This window comes from Chelonoidis abingdonii, chromosome 20, assembly GCF_003597395.2.
Source record: "Chelonoidis abingdonii isolate Lonesome George chromosome 20, CheloAbing_2.0, whole genome shotgun sequence".
In the NCBI taxonomy this organism is placed as follows: domain Eukaryota; kingdom Metazoa; phylum Chordata; order Testudines; family Testudinidae; genus Chelonoidis; species Chelonoidis abingdonii.
In genome coordinates this window covers 16,368,132-16,388,362 of record NC_133788.1, presented here as the reverse complement: position 1 = coordinate 16,388,362, position 20,231 = coordinate 16,368,132, and the positions used below count along the sequence as shown (strand labels likewise).

At 43.8% G+C, this 20,231-nt stretch overlaps 1 protein-coding gene across 4 annotated transcripts in view; it reads left to right on the top strand.

Annotated features, from left to right (window-relative positions):
- The first annotated feature begins 6,368 nt into the window (after positions 1-6,368).
- CUEDC1 (CUE domain containing 1) overlaps positions 6,369-20,231 on the top strand; it is a 123,600-nt gene continuing 109,737 nt past the window's right edge. The window contains exon 1 of one of the 4 annotated variants that reach the window (XM_032779374.2): positions 6,369-6,530. The gene's annotated coding sequence lies outside the window, so the exon portion shown is untranslated. Of the gene's footprint in view, positions 6,531-6,847; positions 6,920-7,414; positions 7,523-20,231 lie in introns of those variants that run through there. The other 3 variants (XM_075059551.1, XM_075059553.1, XM_075059554.1) reach the window with 3 other exon arrangements.

The following is a 20,231-nucleotide window of genomic DNA, read 5'->3' as shown; positions in this document are numbered from 1 at the left end:
CCCACTAACTGAAAAGAATGTGATTTGCTCTGTGTGCAAATTGTGACTTTGCAATTTTGGGGACGTTATTCCTCAAAAAATACACTCTCTCTGCAGTTCAGTTGTCAGTGCACCATTTAGGCTCTGTAAGGCCAGATGAGGATGGATGGTGAAGTACAACATTTCAGGTGTGGAGCAATTCTAGGAAGGAGGGCAGTTTGCTGAAAACTTGAACTGACTTCTGTATTTTCTTTAACTAGTGTGTTTGCAAAGATAGTGTGATCAAAGAACAGCTGAACACATCGTTAAATACCACAGTGCCTGGAAGACTCCAGTTCTAATCTTGGCTCTGGACACATGGGGCAAGTTACTTCATCTGTCTGCACCTGTCTCCCTATCTGTAGAATGGGGATAATATCAGTCTCTAGGGCTGGTTAAAATTGGGAATGCTGCTCTGCAGTAAACAAATACACATTTTTCATAAACTGATTTTTGAGTGATGTAACATTTTTAATACCACAATTTGCTTTTTCAATGAAATTATTTGAAATTAAAGGGAAAAAGGAAACCTCAATCCAAAATGTTAATTTTTATTTGTTTAAATTCCATTGAGTTTGAATCAAAATGTTTTTCATTTTGGATAATTTTATCAAAAATTCTGAAATGTTTGAATAATATTATAAAGTGCATATAAATCAAAAAGCCACATTTAATTTAAAAAAAAAATATCAGTCCTCTTACCTTACTCCCAAAAGTTCTATGAAGGTTGGTTAAAGGAACTGATTTCCCCCCTCCATGTAGCCAATGTAACATCATGGCACTTGAGTGATATCCCCCCAGTTTACACTAGTGTACAAGAGGAGTATCAAACAGAATGCTTCTGAAGTGCTTGCATTGTGTAGCAGTATCAGTCCCAAGATATTAGTGAGACAAGGTGGATGAGGTAATCTTTTATTGGATCAACTTCTGTTAGTGAGGAACAAGATTTCATAGATTCTAAGGCCAGAAGAGACCATTATCATCCTGTCTGACCTATATAGCAAAGGCCATGGAACTTCCCCACAATAATTCCTAGAGCAGATCTTTTAGAAAACCATCCAAGCTTAATTTAAAAATTGTCAGTGGTGGAGAATCCACCACAACGCTGACAAATTGTTCCAATTGTTTTGGGCTTACACCAATCTGAAGAAGAGCTCTGTGTATGCTCAAAAGCTTATTTCTTTCATCAACAGAAGTTGGTCCAATAAAAGATATTCCCTTGCCCACTTTGTCTCCCTAAAGTTCTTGAAAGATAGAAGGTAGGGAACACTGTGTTAAAGATGGTAAAACATTAGGGCCTCAGTCTGCAAACACAGACAACTTTACTCCTGTGAGTAGTACCATTAAACTCAGTGAGATTATTCAGGTAGGTAAAGATACTTTGGTGCTTAAGTGTTTGTAACACTGGGACCTTGGATAGTAAACATTCTGATGTGAAAATAAGGACAGAGACCTTGTCTTCTTTTATGTTTAGCACAATGAGGGTGTGACCCTAATTGGGGCTTCTAGGCACTATTGAAATGATGAATAATGAATTGAGGCAATAACAACCCAAGAAACAATGAAGAGAATCAATATTTTAATGCTAATTTGCTTGGTGTGTCAAGGTCTGAAGTCATAAAATACATTGGTGCTACCAGAGGAAATAAGGGTACAGACATGAGAGATATTTTATACCTGATCAGTCTAACAAAAAACAGTTTTCAGTATTTTTCCTCTCCCTGCATTAAAAGAATATTTTTCTGTCTCTGCAGTACAGATCAAATAACATTTGGCCAATACTGAACATATAAAAAGGAGCTCTTTAAACAGAGTAATTTATCTTTCTTTTACAATAAATATTTTTACAAGTGTGGGAAAGAAGAAACCTTCATTATATTTGTGTTTTTGTTAACAGGGTTTTATTCTAAAAAAACAAAAACAACTTTAGCCATTAGAATCAAGGCAGAGTGAAGGAATTGCCCATTGATTTCAATGGGAGGTAGATATTAAAATACCTTTGAGATCTGGGTCCTAGTGATTGGAAACTACTGAACTCAGTTCTCTGGGAAAAGGACTTTATGGAATACACATCAGCAAGCATGTTAGTGGTGCTAATGATAATAACAGAACAAGTGATTAGGAGTCAGGACTCCTGAGTTCTGTTTCCAAATTCCAAATTGATTTGCTCTGTGATTTTAGGGACAAGTCACTTAGAGCCAGATATTTAAAATCGCTCAGGGCCTCATTTTCAAGTGCTCAGCACCCGCAATTGGAACTAGATTTTAAAAAGAAGTGCTCCTATATCAGTTCCTAAAAAATGGCCAGATTTAAAAAAATTCTTAGCACCCAATAGGCAGAACTGTTGAAAATCTGCCCACTTATTTTGATGTGTAAACAGCAGCTGAGCTCTCTTGAAAAATCTGACCTCAGTTTTTGGTGCTGAACCCTTCTGAAAACTCTGACATTCAAAAATGGACCTACCACCCACTGCCTGGAAATACTGTAAGAATACTCCCTCACTTCCCTGTCTGTAGAAGTAAAAACTGAACAGTTAGTAAAGACCTGAGTTTGATAAGGGACCTGCATTTGCAGAGAGGGGAGAATGGAGGGGGTTTGCTCAGCACTTTCTGAAAATCAGGCTCCTCTAAGGTCTTAAGTTGGACACTTAAGATCACTAATCTCTTTGTTGATGTAGGACTCTATTTTTAACCCTAATACACCTCTACCCCGATATAATGCTGTCCTCAGGAGCCAAAATATCTTACTGCGTTATCAGTGAAACCATGTTATATTGAACTTGCTTTGATCCACTGGAGCACACAGACCCGCCCCCCCCCCCCCCGTGCTGCTTTACCACCTTATATCAGAATTCGTGTTATATAGAGGTAGTGGTGTATTAGCCATTTCAGATTGTAAAAAATGTTTAACCAGTTTATTAAAATGTAATATTTGGAGGGAAATATGTGGTCAGTGTAATCTTTAGAGTACATCTTGCTTTGTAAGGAATATGTGATTTTTTTCAGAGAGAAAATAATACCCCAGTTACAGTTCATTGTAGAGTCATGCCTGAATCCTTGACAGCTGTTACATAAAATCATACACATTCCATGTTTAATATGTGAGCTCCCTTTTCAAACCATTGTCCTATTAGTTTGATCTGTTTAGATTAAAATGCACTCACAGAATTCCTTAGAGTTTTATATTGCTCACTCCCATAATTGTAAGCACTCAGTGTCATTAACAGCCAATCCTAGTGCAACAGGGACACTGATGCACACAGCAACAGTATAATATTACAAGCATAAAGTTCCATCAGGCAGTTCCAGAGCAGCAAACAAGAGGTCAGCCAATGCTTACTGCAAATTCATTAAAATGTCAAAGATAGTGCTCAAGTTGGTCTGCGTTTAACTTCGTAAAGTTAAATATTTATAGCAATATGTACCTGAAATTTTTAAAAGTTATAGAAACACTCTCACTAACGTTTCTGTAATTGATGCCTATTCCCAAGTACTGACAGTCAGAGCATTATGTATTTTTATCCAGGCTACACTTTGCTTAGCTGCTAAACAAAGGTGAAAAATCGCACTGGGGTGAAAGTGACCTCTGTGCAAAGGGCCATGATGTAAGAGCTTTGTGTCCTTACATTCCCAAGGTAGGACTAATCAGTGCATAGATTCTGTGTTGGTCTCTGCACAAGGATGAATTTCACCCACCAGACCAATGCACTGCTTAGGATCTTATAAAATCTGTTTCCAGAAGGGGGGTTAATGCAGAGAAATTACCCCAAACCTGCCTTTCATTTGATGGTGGGATTCTGCCAAGATGCTCTTGGGAACCCCTTGAGATACCCTTCAGTACTGGTATGGAACTAATATTATTATTAATCATCCAGTTTATTACAGTAATGGCTAAGGGCCAGCCAAGGACAAGGCTCCGTGCTGGGCACTGTACAAACACAGATTAGTAGGCTTTCTGTTATAACCAGGTGCTCAGACACTTTGATGATGGGAACCATATAAGAATCTTCATAGATAGCTAATTTGGTACCTCAGTGTCTGTTTCAGTGCCACCTGCCCAGATGCATTGCTAATGGACACCTGACCAAATTATTCAGGGCCAGCTCCAGCTCCCATTAATGACAAAGGGAGTTTGCCACTAAATAGAAATAAAAAGTATATCATTGCTTTCTGTCACTTATTCTTTCCACATACATATAATGCACAATGACTCTTAAGAATACATACCACAAAACCATTCCTGCCTTCATCTTTGTAACATATTTGTAAAGTTACTAGTCAACATGTCCAGCCTTGATTGATACACAGGGTCATGTACAATCCTTGGCTGTCCCATGCACATCTACTGCTAGGCAACAGGATCAAGGATGCTATAAGGATAAGACACACACACACTTTGTAAATGTACTCTTCCAAGTTAAGTTATTTTAATATAGACCAGAATATTATCTTATAAAGTTAATCATAGTAAAAACATAGTAAAATTCTGCAATTATATCCTGCAACCGTTGTCCCTTATGCTATAAGCATGGGCTAAGCAGGGACAAAGAAGTGTCATACTTGGATGTGAGACCTTTAAGGAACTACTACATGCTGCAGAAAGTAGTATTGATGACTCATTAGCTGGGACACTCTGCCCCTGAATCATTGCTAAGCAAATGTTCCAGCACAAGTCATTGAGGAGCTTTATCTCTAGATGTGAAACCAAGGTCTTAACCACTTGTCATTAAGGATGTAATTCTGTCCTTTGGTAAAGAGAATAAGTTGTGTATATTTGACTTAAAGTTTCCCCTGTAATTTGTTAGAAAAGATCATTTCCTGTCATAAACTGTTATGTGATGTTGATGGGAGCTGTCAAAAACACTGCCAAGTTACACACCAGCCATGACACCTTTTTATCTGTGATTGAAGTGATCCTTTATTATAGACTGCATCTCACATTAAGCCCTTAGGGTGAGGGGGAGGAACTGTCCTCTTCTTTATTCTATATCCACACCATGTTGGTGCTCAGGAAAGCTAGTTGCATTTGTAAAGGGGATGTCTATAAATTAGGTAACACTTCTTTGGTGATTTTCAAGACCCCTCTTTAATGCTGAAACAAACGTGCAAAAGTAAGGACCCTCCTCCCCTAATACTTTATGTAATTTACAGACAATCCCAAACTGTGTTTGGGAGCCTTCAGGACAAAAAGTGCTATGCCAACATAAGCTCATTCCTAGAATGTTGTTGAGACAAATTCTACTAAGGGCCTTAGTCCCTACCTATTGCTATGGTAACTGACAACCTAGAATTTACCTGACCCTTCTAGAGAAGCTTCTGCAGTGGATTCCATAGTCTCTTCAGCATTAGCACCACAGTACATGGTGGAGCATTACTCCAAGCAGCAACCAGGCATTCTAAATATTGGGCCATGGGGCACCACCATAATATAAATATTTACACCTCTCCTTCTTAAAAGGTATGTTCCACATTCGGGATAGGCCAAATGTAAATGCTCTTCTCACCCTAATCACTAGCTACATTGTGCACATTATTTTAAATTCTCTGGCCCTTTCTAGTCCCTTTAGCTTCTGCTTCCTGCCACCGCAGGTAAAGGTCACTATCAAGAAAGGAAACAGTCCTCTCCTGGTGGAATCCTACTGCAGTGGTTCTCAACTATTCCCACACTGGGATCCTCCCCCATTCCCTTTTCCAGAGGGGGTCTCACCACACTGGTGAACCCCTCACTTTGCAGTGGGGAAGGCTGTGCAGTCCTGAATCTCTGAAGCCTGGCTGAGAACCCTCGTCAATTTCAGTGACCTGCTTTGGGGATGCATTTGGCTCACTGTGTTTTTCCCTAAGTAACCACGGTACAGTGACGTCCCATGCAATACAAATACTTGCTCTCAAGTAGGGGTGAGACAACAGTTGGTGCTTAGCAATGGGTCCTGGGAGCCTGAATTTTAATCAAGACACTGACTCCAGTCTGTGACCTTGGGCAAGTTGCTTAACCTCTGCCTCCTTCAGTTCCCCCTTCTGTGCCCGGGGGGGGGGATGTTAATTCCCTGCCCCATGGCTAGAGACCCGGCACTGACTGGTGCATTGGTGTCACAAAGACTCGCCTGAGGGAATCCCAGGGCTCTGGCCCCCCACCCCGCCCGGCTAGCTCAGTCCCACCGGCGGGCCGGGCACGAGGAGCTCGTTTGCACTTCAGGCAGCCGGCCGCTAGGAAGCCGCCGGGCTCGCGTTTCCCTCCCGTGCTGGAGCTTGAGCACAGCCCCTGCCATTTCCGAGGCGCCCCCCGCCTCATCCTCCTCCGCCGCCTGCGAGCTGCGCCGGCGCTGCGTGAGGTGAGCTCGCAGCCGGACTCCCGGGGAGCTCGCGAGCGCGCGCGCCGTCCGCCCCCACCCACCCGCCTCAACGGCTCCCGGGCAGCGCCCCGCCCCTCAGCCCCCTCCAGCTGCGGACGGCGCGGAGCCGCCTTCTGCCCTAGCGCCCTCGCCAGCAGCCCGGGAGCAGCCGCCGCGGCAGCGGGTAAGAAGCGGGAGAATTTGTCCGTCCGTGCCGGCGGCGGGGGGTTCTTTCGGAGCTGCCTTTGTGCGGCCGGGGCAGGCCGGCTGGACCCGGACCCTGCGCCGCCGCCCGTGCCAGCCCGCTCGGCCGGGCAGGTGCCCAGCAACGCTCCCGCGTCGGAGCGGGCAGGAGCCCTCACCGGGCTGGGCTCTCCCCGCCGGGCGGATTTTCCTGAGGGGGGTTTTCCAGGCTGTCCCCGCCTGGCCGGGGTGGGATGGGAAGGGGAGTCGGGGGGGAGGGCTGGGGTTGGGGAGGGGACTTCGTTCCATGCTAGGGCGCTGGGGCACCTTTCCCGTCCTACGGATCGCGGGCTCCGTCTCCAGCCACATCCCCCGCTGAGCTGGATCCGTGTGTGAGCGTTTCCTCCTCCTTCCCCTAGGCTGCCTCTGGGGTGGGGGGTGTTCTGTGGGGCAGCCAGCGCTGGGAGAGGGGGGTCTGTGAGTGAACCCCGGGGCTCTTGGTCATTCTGTTTCCAAGCAGAAGGAATCCCCCACCCCCCAATCTCCACGCTCCTTCCCTGGAGCCTTGCTAAGGGTAGCCCGGCTTTATTTACAGGTTGTTGTTACGCTGTGTTTCTCCTTTCCCATAGCCCTCTTCCTTTGTGTTGTTTCAAAACGTTGTTGTTGTTGTTGTTTTGCAAAGATACAAAAAAAAAAAGTTGAATGACTGGAAATCAAGTCCAAAAACCTATAACAGGATTTGGTGTTTTGGCTAGATAGGCTGTATAGTTTTATAACCTGGGCTGTTTGTTTTAACAGATGGCAGAAGAGGAATGAGGCATGTTTATGGAGGGGAAGTTGTTGTGTTGTTCATTGTTGATATGTCTTAAAGGCTTAAGTCCATTAAAATAAACTGATCAAAAAAATCTGTCCATTTTCTATCACCTGGGACCAATACTTTACTAATGGGATTTCTGGACGATTGCCCTTTAGTAAATACAGGAGTTCAAACATGTACCCAATGGCAAACTGACTTATTCATATTTATTTTTGTTTGTTTTAGAGCTGTACTTTTATGGCCCAAATAGTTTCTAATTGTCTGAATCACCCTAAGCCATTCCGAATGCTGTGTTTTGGTACTGGTATCATAGTGCTGTTGCACATTTGTCTACCAGACAAAGTGATAACCGTTAACCATATGTTAGGTGGAATATAAATGAAGTAATTGCTGTAAGATAAATGTATGCCACTCTAAAATATATATGCTCAAGTTGCTGTCAAATGCTTTTGATGAGTGAGTTTGTTTTTGCCATGGTGTTTGAGTGATATGAAACCATTATTCTGCAATGTAGTTATATTCCATAGACCTATCTCATTCAGTCAGGTCACCAGATGATTGACCTATATATATCTGGATTCAAAACCAAAATTTCAGCAACTAAAATGTGAAGTATACAGGGGAAAAAATTACAGTGGAAGTCTTGCAGTAGATATATGAAGATAGTTTTTCATAGAATGACTTAACTCTTAGCTCCAGTTCACTCCAGCTAAATTTCCATTTTGTACATTGCAATGTACTGAAACTGTTTGGGACTTTGATAGAAGTTAAAGATGGAAAAGAACTAAAATATTATGTTAATTTGTCTGTCCTTCACTGCATAGGATTGTTTTCGTATGGTATCTTACCTAGAGGCTTTCTCAGGTTTTCAGACCTCCCCCCCATTTGAGTACTTACACTGAGGCCAGGGGACTATTCCCATGACTAAGGCACATAGGATAGAGTCCTAGATCTTAGACTTGTGGGTGTAATTTTTAATATGCACCTGTGGGAAAGGTTTCTTTTTGACAGGCTGAGCCACAGGAATCGGTCTATTCTCTCGGATGATCAAAATTTACCTTTCTTTATAGATATAAAAAGTGCTGATGGTGTACCTAGGACCATACCAAACACAATGTAGAGGTAGTTCCTACTTGGAAGCAGCTAACAGTCTAACAAGAGAATTAGGATAGATAGGGTGAACTGAGCAGCTCAGAAGGGCTTAAGAATGGCTAGGATGTTTATATCCTGCAGTGGTTTACAGTAAGCTGTGGTGTTTGGGACTGGCACACTAATTATTCTTGGCACTCACTGCATTGCTGTTTGTTATTTCAAGTAGTTAGTGCCCCCTACATGTTTGCATTCATTTATTTTTGCATAATATAAAACAAAATAAAAAATGAACACCGTGGCAGTAGTGAAAGTAAATGCTTCTGTGATAGTAAGCAGACTCCGGGCATGATCTGTATCTTCCTCTGTATTTGGACAGAACTTGGCACAATGGGGGCCTGATCCTGAGTAGGGCCTTCTGGTGGTACTCTAATACAATTAATAATTTTACGCATCTGGAGATTGGCTGCTGCTTCTCAGCTCCTCCAGGGTGTGCAATTGCAAAGCATGTACCACCTTCTAGTACCCATTCCTCTCCCAGAAACATATTCTCACTGGTGGAGGTGCTGTGCATACTACAAATAGCTATATACAGCTATCTTGGTGGTACTTCTTGGGCCAGCTTCCACCAGATTCCACTACCAGCTTCCCGCAGGAAGTGCAGGAATTGGTTGCTGAAACACTGTAGTGACAGAACACAGTATAAATGTAGACTAGGAGGTAGGAAGTCTTCTTGCAGCCAACCACACACCGTGTCCTGCTATATCTGGCTCCTTCCTCTTTGACAAGGAGCATGTGAGGGGACAGGGTCTGGGGTCTAGGTCATTTCAGGGGGTGTTGCTGTTAATTGCCCTCAGTTTGGTCCCTTTGTGTCTCTTACTACAGGGGAGCTCTGTCTGCAGAACTGAGAATGTTATTTGCTCATCTTTAATTTGAATAGAACATCCTAGCAGTTGTCGTGAGACCTTAAAAGGAATCACCTCTAGTGCTAGGAAGTGGGAATGAAGCGCTTCCCAATAACAGTCACTGGGAGTGCTGTCCTCCCCAGCTTTCCCAGGTTCTTAGGGTGCAAATGTTTGGAGATAGAAAAATCCTCTATTTGTAGGCAGAGCTGGTAATTCTGTCTTCTGTTAAGGTTGCTTGACATTTCCCATTACCATACCCTGTTTTCAGTTACATGTAGCTTTTCCAAACTTTAACCGTTTGTGCTAAAATTTTACGTGCTGGGTGCCTGCCTCTGGCTCATTTGTTTTTAGAAAATTTCAGTCACAACAGTACAGCCATTTCCAAGAATGAGGCAAACCACATATTTTCCCTTAGCTTATGTTAAAAAAAAATAAATCTGGAGATCTTTTCTTTGAACAGCTCTAGGGTTCCGATACTTTGGAGCAGCAGCTTGAAATTTAGCAGGGGGATGACCTTTGTATCAGGGGTATGCCTTTTGCCATCACCGTGAAAATCCATCCAAATTTGACCAAGTTCCCACATAGAGACTTCTTTGATGTTAGCAGCTAAAATCACAGAAGATTCCATCCTCACAGAGCCTCTTGCAGCTTCTATGTGTGACTGTGCATGCATCATCTCCAGAGAGTGTCTGAACATGCTCCAGCCTTTAAGGCTTACAGGCAAACCCAGACTTTCCCTGTAATGGCTGGGTGGGGCTGGCCCCGGGAACTGAGGGCAAGGAGACTGTCTCTCCTGTGCCCTCTCTGACGCTTAGGCATGTGGAGAAGGAAGCTGTGTGAGTCAAATGCAAAGGAGACAAAAGCCCTACTAGTGAGGAAGGAAAGGAGTTGATTGGGATGAGGAGTCTGGGACTGGAGAATTGGTGAGAGAAAGTGGGCAGGGTGAAAGGGAGGCTGGAATTGCGAGCTAGGAAGGGAAGACTGGGACTGTGATCCAGTGAGGGAAATGGGGAGGAGAGGTTTTCAGTGCTTGCAGCTCTCTGAGAAGAATGTGAGAGAGCTGTCACAATCTGGGAGCAGTAGCTTTGCTAAAACAGTCTTAAAGTGCACTCCTCAGCCACCTTCAGCTTGACTCTTAAGAGTTTTTGTGGGTTTTTTTTTTCATTTTAGGCCAGGTCTTTGACTCTTTGTGACCCCTCCCCACCCACCACGCTCACACTTTAAACACTGAAGGACTGAGAGCCTCTTGGCTGGTGGTAACACTGAGATCAGACAATTAGCTGGGGCAGAAGGGGAGGAGAAGAGACTGGGACTAGGAACCAGTAAGGGGGGCATGGATAGGGGGAAATCTGACAAGGAGTTGGGCTGTGCGGGGAGAACTGGGACTGGCTGGGCAGAGAGACTGGGACATGGAGCCAGGGAAAGGGAAGCTGGGGAGGGCATTGAGGGGGAGACTGTTATTAGATGAGGAGCCCAGGACAGAAGACTAGAAGCCTTGGGGATTGAGAGGAGATAAGCAACAATAGGATAAGGAGATGGGGTGGGGGAGGGTTGTGACTAGTTGGGCAGGGAGCCTGAGACTGGGATTGGGTGGGAAAGAGACAGGACTGGAATGGGCAGCTTGGCTGGGACTGGGTAGAAGGGTTTAAGCTTGTGGGGGAATGAACAGAAGAGTATCTGCTTTCTATTACATTCCCCTCCAGAGTCCAGAATGGAACCTAAGACTCCTGAGTCTCGCCATACCTCTGCTGTCAGCAAATATCTGAGAAACCCACTGGCAAAATGTGTATCTCCTCTCCCACTAATTCCGGCCCACACAGAGGACGATTACCTACTACTGCTATCAGTTACTCCATTAGATCAAGTGGCAGAAGTCTGTGGAGAGGATCTAAAGGTTCTAACCCTGATGGTGACCCATGTCGGTGTCAATATGATGCCATATTTATGGCTTTTGCGTTTCTTAAAAATCTAGTAATTGACACACACACAAGAACCTGTATTAAAAGAACATTATTAAGGTTCCAAAGTCAAGCATTCAAAAGTTAAGGAATGCCAGAATTAAGTTGCCCCCTTGTGCATATACATTATGATACAGTCTTTAATCACATGATCACATACTATTTTGTCCACAGTCTCTTAACACAGTGTTGTGTGGAATACATACATTCATTACAATGAAAAGGTCAATTTCTGCAGCATATAGCTCTGCTGTAAACAGCATGCAATCTAAATAGGCAAGACAAAGGGCTAGAGGGATAACAGAGGCACAGGGTGGGGGAGTGACTTGCCCAACTATGGTCGCACAGTAAGTGAGTGGCAGAACCCAGGACTGAGTCCCAACCATTGCCCTAACTACTGGGTCACATTGCCTCTCTTTTATATAAATATGGTTGCTGGAGTAGGAGGCCAGCACAAGCTAAACCATTTGCTCCTGCTTTGAGAGAGTGAAGTGCTGTGCACTCTGCGTGACTATCTTGTGTTGACTTCGTGTGTCATTGGCATAGGGTGTTAAAAATGATTTGGGCTAACTCGTTGCGGAATGTAATTAATTGGTTGTGTGAGACTAGCTGCACCTCTGTTCCCTTCCTAGTTATCTCCGAGCTCACCCTCTGTGGTCTCAGATTATCTCAGGGTGGAGTTGTGCAAACAGAATCATCATCAAGCGGCTGGTGCTCAGTGGTCACCCTTTCAAGATCTTCAGCAAGACGGCTGTAGTGCAGTACATGTTCTTTAACAGAGAGGATGTGCTGTGGTTTAAGCCGGTGGAGCTGAGGACCAAGTGGGGCCGCAGAGGACACATCACAGAGCTGCTCAGGATTCATGGTCACGTGAAGTGTCATTTTGATGGGCAGCTGAAATCCCAGGACACGGTGCTGCTGAATCTGTACAAGTATGTCTTCCCTAAATGGACTTATGACCCGCATGTGCCGGAGCCGGTACCGTGGGTGAGAAACGAACAGCAGCTCCCCGTGCAAGAGGTGGAGATGGAATAACCCTCCAGGCCTAGCATGTTTGCTGTGGTTTGCACCTCCTGCACCCCACATGGGTGCTTGGCTGTTCCAAGCCTCGTGAGAAGTAGGGAGAACAGCCCTGGACTTGTTAGTGCGGTGCCTTTCCTGGGGTTTGTGTCCAGCATTCGTGCTGGCTGCAGCAGCATTACATATGGCTCACAACTGCCTATGCCCTGGCCTCCAATGTCAGTTTATTTCAATGGTAAATATATCTTCACCTCAATGAAAAAAAAAAATTCTTTCATTCCTAGACTGGGCCCTGGCTTACAATATCCTGTGTATTCACTGCTTGTACCCTGCAGATCCAACTGAGTTTGGGTACCTGCAGTTCTTCCCTTTGGGAGTCTCTGACCAGTGGCATACAGTGGCCAGACAGTCTCCTTAAACCAAAGCACAGTTTATTTTAGCAGTTAGAGAGAGAGGATTTTAAAACAACAGTTTACATGCATCTCTATCTTACTTAGATCCATACCATCTCCTGATGGCAAAGTAGGCAGGCCTAGCTTCTCCAGACACCCCGGCAAAGTCCTGTGTCTCACTCTGGTTTCCCCCGAAGGTTCCTTTTAAACCTGCTATAGTTCTTTTGTGTTCCTTGCCTCTGTCCTTATGGTGCAAGCCAGTCCTGGAGGTTAGCTGGAGAGGAGGTAAAAATCATCAAAGCTAATAGTCCTGGCATTGTTCCTTAACAGCTCTTACGTGTTTGCTGAGAGGTGGCTATCCTGAGCCATTCTTATTCTTCCGTTTGCCTGTTTTCCTAGACAGTCCTGCGTTGCGGTAACCCAGTAGATTCATATAATAAACACTCCAGTAACTAGGCCAATATACAGCATTCGTAAACTACAGAGCAACTCCAAATTCATCACATAGGGATAAATGGAGGATAAGAGGAGTCTTAGGAAATCCTTTTAATTTTTATTTTTTTGAGGGTGTTTAAATTAAAACATTGTACAGGTTTGAGATTTCTCTCTCTAATAATCCAAGTTGGTACAACCTGTCATTATTTTAAAAAATAATTCTTTGAGAGGGACAGTAGGACTGAGCATGCTCATTAAGATCTGTAACCCTTCCTATTGTTTTTCATTCTGTCAGAACACACACTGTTCTCAGTGTCTCATACCTCTTGCTCTAACCTGGTTTGTGCTTTTATTGGCCCAATATCCAGAGGGTCTTGATGCTTATTTTAAGCATATTGTTGAGTTGCCAATCAGTTATCTCCCAAGCTTTGCTTTTAAATCAGGGTTCACAAAAGTGTCTTTGGGCAACAATTGGCACTGCAAAGAAGTGTGAGCTAGCTGGTTAGTTTGTGTTGGTTCTAATTACTGCTTTCTCATGCTATTGTTGTGTAGCAGGTCAATGTAAACGATCAATTATACACAAACTTGCCTAAGCAATTCTCTTAGTTGAAGCTTTTGAAACGTGCTGGGATGGAGACTTGAATTGTGTGTCTCAGGCCTGGAAACATATGCCATAGAGATTCTGTGCTGTACCATGACTTTAGTGGGCTCTCTTGCTGTGTCTGTAGTACAGAATTTTGGAGTTGCCAGCACCTCCCACTCTTGCAGTACCCCACTTGGAAGACCTTCAGGATCAGGGGTGCCGTGTACCACCCTGGGAGAAGCCGGGAGAACAAATTGTGACAGAGTCACAGTTCCATCCTTGTTGTCCCCTTGCTGTGGGAGAGCGGATGTAATTTCACCCCTTTTCATGGAATAGTTTGCTCCCTGCTGTGTGCCCAGGCAGCTCCTTTGGCCAGTGAGCGGGGGAGGAGCTGGAGCCAGGCTCCTTCCATTCCCTGCCCACTTGCTTACAGTGGAAGCATCAGGCAAGTAGCCTCTGTTCTCCTTCTCCCCACCCACATGGCCAGAGTCACAATCTCAGCAGACCTCACTCCCTGCCTGCCTGAATAGGGGCTGTGACACTCTATTCGGTTGAGATTGAGGAGTTTCCAGTTTCATGCTAAGGCTGTATCTACACTGCGAGCTAGCAATGTGATTTGTGGCTTACATAGACGTACCTGAGCTAGCTCTCATGGAGCTAGCGAGCTACAGATAGTAATGTAGCTGCAGTATGGGTTAGCTGTGCTGAGTACGGACCCACGGGTTTGTACTTGGGGCATCTAGACAGTGCTGCCACTGCCCTTGCTGTCATGGCATGAGTACGCCTACATGGGCTGGGTATCATATCCCTAGCTCATAGAGACATAGCTTAAGTGTGTTAAGGCCTGATCCAATAGGAGATGAGATTCATTTGCAAGATCAGGCTCGTAATGAGCGTTCCAGTAATGCTTCCAGTCCTGTACCTACTCTGTGCATGGAATACTCATGGAGCTAAGCATAAGAGTTGCCTGAGGAGTAGCTGCAGAATTGGGACTGTAGTATCAATAAATAGAGCTTTTCATGCGTAACCATTCTCCTCAATGGATTAAGGGCAGATTTCAAAGGGTATACGGTTATGTGTAGGACCCTACCAAATTCACAGTCCATTTTGGTCAATTTCATATAATAGGATATTAAAAATAATAAATTTTATGATTTCAGCTATTTAAATCTGAAATTTCACGGTGTTGTAATTGTAGGGGTCCTGACCCAAAAAGAGGTTGTGGGGGGCCTGCAAGGATTTTGTAGGGGTGGTTATGGTACTGCTACCCTTATTTCTGTGCTGCTGCTGGCGGTGATGCCGCCTTCAGTGCGGAGCAGCTGGAGAGCGGTGGCTGCTGGCCAGGAGCCCAGCTCTGAATGCGGAGCCACTGCCAGCAGCAGCACAGAAGTAAGGATAGCATGGTATGGTATTGCCACCCTGACTTCTGAGCTGCTGCATACAGAGCTGGGCCCTCAGTCAGTAGCTGCCGCTTTCTGGCCACCCAGCTCTGAAGGTCGCAATGCAGAAGTAAGGGGGATGTGGTGTGGTATGGTATGGTATGGTATTGCCTCCCTTCCTTCTGCCCTACTGCTAGTAGGGTGCTGCCTTCAGAGCTGGGTGCCCGGCCAACAGCCACTGCTTTCCAGCTGCGCAGCTCTGAAGGTAGCACAGAAGTAAGGGTGGCAATACTGCAACCCCCCTAAAATAACCTTGTGACCTCTCTGCAACTCCCTTTTGGGTCAGGACCCCCAATTTGAGAAATGCTGGTCTCCCCTGTGAAATCTGTGTAGTATAGGGCTAAAAGCATACAAAAGTCCATATTTCATGGGTGGAGACCAGATTTCACGGTCCGTGACGTGTTTTTCATGGCCATGAATTTGGTAGGGCCCTAGTTATATGGATAGAACTGTTTTTCTGGTAGTTTCTCAGAGTGCTGTGAAGTCTTTATGTTGTGAACACAGTTCTGTTATTTTCCTGGGATTTAAGAGAAAAATGCATTTTAAACCAATGAAATCTTAGTTAAGAACATCATGGAGTTTAGCTTAAAAAATGTGACATGGATCCTTTGCATGCCAAAGTATTTGTGGTTAACCCTTGAGCTCTGGAAATATTTCCATTTTAAAAAGGTCTTGGACTTGATGTAGAACAACATAATTAAAAGATTTTTTGGAGATGACATACCCATGAAACTGACAAGCAAATCATTGCAATGATGTTTGTCTTCATTTCCCCCTAAACTTGGCCCCATTTATGTTTTTGGCTCTCAGCAAAAAATTTTACCAGCAGATTAGCCAGCTGATAAACTACCTCTGAGAAAATGTTTCAAAAAATGTCCATGACCAGTTGGGTGCGTGCATTGCATGGCTAAGTTGTTTGTTTGTTTGTTTGTTTGTTTTTTAACTATCCACTTTTTTTTAAAAAAAAAAAAAGCATGCAAAATTACAACTCCTTCTAACAATGAAAACACAGCATTCTGCTGTTACCAATAAGATCAGAATAGGTGGACCAACTGGTAAATATGCCTTTAATAAAATAAGGATTAGGGAGCTCCTGCTGCTCCTGGGTAAATTGAAAAAGTACAATGCTTAAAGCAGTCTGGGTTTGCCACTGGGACGTGCTGAGCATCCTCCAAGATGCTCAATGCCATGAATGTTAGTGAGGATTGAGGATAGTCAACACCTCAGAGAATCAGCTCACAAATAATTGTTTTCTGCCCTTCTTACATATCTGTTCGTTGCTGGTTTAGCAAAAGAGGATATGGCTATTTTGAAACGATAGCTCTGGCTATTCAGTGTATCCCCCACTGAAAATAAGGCTTTGTCTTTACTGCCAAAAAATAGGTTACTTTTATGTGCATTTGCTATCTCTCTATAAAATTCTACTGGAGACAAGATGCAGCTCCACCTGTGGTTAACTTCACCCAGCTACCCTGTGATAAAAATGATCATGCCTTGTCTCTCCAGGGATTTTACAGTGGGATGAGCTATCATGCATTTGGTAACTTGTGGTAAAAATGCACCTTTTTCAACCACGACAACAAAGGTTAGTTTCAATGGTACACATTAATTTGTCTAAATAGTCCACATGACTAATAGAACCTGAAATTGGCTCTGGAGTCCTTTATGATTCCTCTCTAATCTAAACTATCTAGGTGCTATTATGGTATGCTATTACCATAGTATTTGAATGCCCCAGAAGTATTCCTTCTCACAACCCACTGCAGTGAAAGTGACAGCACCCAGAAGGTGTTAGATGTCTTATAGCAGGGATTCTCAAACTGGAGGTCGGGACCCCTCAGGAGTCGCAAGGCTATTACAGGAGGGGGTTGCAAGCTGTCAGCCTCCACCCCAAACCCCACTTTGCATCCAGCATTTATAATGGTGTTAAATCAAAAACACATTTTTATATTTTTATAACGGGGTTGCACTTAGAGGCTTGCTATGTGAAAGGTGTCACCTGTACTGCCTTATAGAATATAAAATGGATCAGTTCCCATCTAGGTCAATTTATATTGAATTAAGAATAAAATCTGTGTTCCATGACCTAAATGGAATGCACTGCTGCTTAAACCCCCTTCAGTGCTTATGTGAGCTATACCTGCTGATGCCAGTAAGTGAATTCTTCTGGTGACATGTGTGTGTGTAAGATGAAGCCAGCGCTTCTGCAGTATCAAATTTGTAAGCCCCAAACCTTTCACTGAAGAGCTTGTGTGCTTTGTTCAAAGCCTCAATACTGTTTTGCAGGTTTTTTAAAATAATTTTAGTGTTCCTTGCATGGTGTAAGACCCAAGCTTGATGCCAAAATATTTTGCTGGTTGCTTTCTGCTCAGAAAGATTACACAAGGTTATCTAGTCCAGGGGAGCTCTCAAGGTGCCTTCCAGTCCTACACTTCTATGAAACTGGAGGGAATTCAAAGAAGAGCAATAGAGATCATTAAGGCTAGGAAGCATGAACTGAGAAAAGTTTGACGGGAGGGTAAATGTGTTACTTGGCCAAATGATAATTAAAGCACTTATTGTGTTTGGAAATGGACTGATGGCTCTTGACAGTGGCTATTAACAATAGGGTTCCCTGAATCAGTGCTGAAAATGGTTTGCAGAAAGCTTTAGTAGGGTTCCATTGAGCTACCATTGTGCTTTCTCCAGCTATGTTGGTCTTAAATCTGCTAGGAGTGGTTTCACAGGATCTGTTGCTGACAGTTGTCATCAGTCAACCAGTTTCCTAGTTAAGAGTTAGTTTTTTTGAGGGGGACATGGAGAGTTATACTAAGTCTCTTAAAGGTGTCTTAGATGAGGGGAATTGTTTAGAATGGCAATAGGGGGTAGTGGGATGGAGTTAAGAAAAGGAAAATTTAGGTTGAATCAGTGGATTGTGGCATAATCTATCAGGGGAAGTAGTGGAAACCATGTAGTTAGTGTCAGTTAAAAATGCAATTGGACAAAAAAACTAGGAAATCCACTAAGAGGGACAATCCTAGCTTGCCCTGGGGTGGCACAGGAAATGGAATAGTTAACCTAATGGAGGTAAGTCTAAACTACAAGCGCTACAGCAACACAGCTGTGCCCCTGTAATGCGATAATATAGACTGTTGCTACAGCGATAGAAGGGGTTTTCCACTGCTGTAGTAAATCTGCCTCTTAAGAGGTGGTAGCCAGGCTGATAAACTGAGCTGCATCTACAGCAGGGGTTAGGTTGACCTAACTATGTCACACAGGGCACAACATTTTTCACAGCCCTGAGAGATGTAGCTAGGGCAATCTAAGTTTTAGGTGTTGACCAGGCATAGTTCTTCTCCTTCAGTAAGTCCTGTGATCTACAAATCAAAAAATCTCCCCTGTAGTTTCACAAAGGAATCCAGTCATTGACTCCAGCTGACATCCACAGCTCCAGTCCCCAAGGTAAACAAGACACCAAATCACATGAGCACACTCCAGTCACTGTGTAAAGGTTTCTTGGCTTCCCCGGGCAATGAGAAGCAAGCTTGCTGTCATCTGTGGGATGCTTGTTTCTGCATGGAGTCCTGACTGATGGGGGATGCTTCACCTTTTTATGGTTCTGCTCTTCCCCACACAAATGCCCAGAGGCAGCACAAGTATTTCAGATGGCCTTTTCCTTGGGGATGGATGCCTCCAATCTGCTAGCTATAAGAGGTGTCAGCTTAGTGTTTGGCCTGTAGTAATATCTCTCTCTCTCACACACACACACGCTCACACAGACACAGAGCTGTCAATGGGAGTTAAGAATAATCTTCACAGTGGTAGCCATGTTAGTCTGTATCAGCAAAAACAACAAGGAGTCCTTGTGGCACCCTTAGAGACTAACAAATTTATTTGGGCATAAGCTTTCGTGGGCTAAAACCCACTTCATCAGATACATGAAGTGGAAAATACAGTAGGCAGGTATACCAAGTAGGGGGTCAGTGAGGCCAACGAGTCTGAGTCTGACTCCAGTGAGAAACTGCAGAACTGGAATTAATTTGCAAACTGAACACCATCAAATTAGGCCTGAATAAAGAATGGGAGTGGATGGGTCACTACAAAAACTAATTTCCCTCTGCTGATACTTGCACCTTCTTGTCAGCTGTTTGAAATAGACCATCATGATTGCATTGGTTTCATTAGCACTACAAAAGTGATTTTCTCTCCCTTGGTTTCACCCCTTCTTGTCAACTGTTGAGAATAGGCCACTTCCACCTTAACCAAATTGACTCGTAACCACTGACCCCCCACTTGCGAAGGCAACTCCCATCTTTTCATGTGCTGTGTATTTATACCTGCCTACTGTATTTTCCACTCCATGTATCTGATGAAGTGGGTTTTAACCCATGAAAGCTTATCCCCAAATACATTTGTTAGTTTCTAAGAATAATCTTGAGGAAGCAAGAGACTTCTCGAAGAACTTTGTCTTCACTAGGATTTAAACATGTCTTGTTAGAGTTAGCGGACGTGTTCTAAGACTTCGTCTAGGCAAGGATAAAAAGTATGTTGTTAGGATGTGTTAGTGAATGACTTGTCTATGTGGGTAAGTTACACCAGTTTAACTTAAATCAGTTAAAAGTGGTGCAAATTTTGTGTGGACATTGTGATTTCATTGTAGCTTCAACCTGCCCTTAAGCATAAGTGATTAAAGGCCAGTTTATACTGAAATAAGGCCTGTGGTGTAGATTTGCAAAGGCACTTAAGGATGCAGATGGGGTCAGGTTAGGTGCCTAACTCCCAGTGAATTCAATGGGATTTAGGTGCCTAAAAGCATATAAGCAAATTATGAATCCCACTAGGTGGCTATAGTTATTTATCTTTGTAAATCTGCCTGCAGGCACTTAAAAATTATGACTCAGTGGAAGTCAGTGGGACTAAGGCGTGGTCTACACATAAATTAATGTCAGCATAACTATGTTGGTCAGGGGTGTGAAAAAACCACCCTGACCAACATAGCCCACAAAATCCCCAGTGTAGATGTAGCTATGTCAATGGAAGAGGCCTTCTGTTGAAATAGCTAACCTAGTTGGGGAAAGTGGTGTT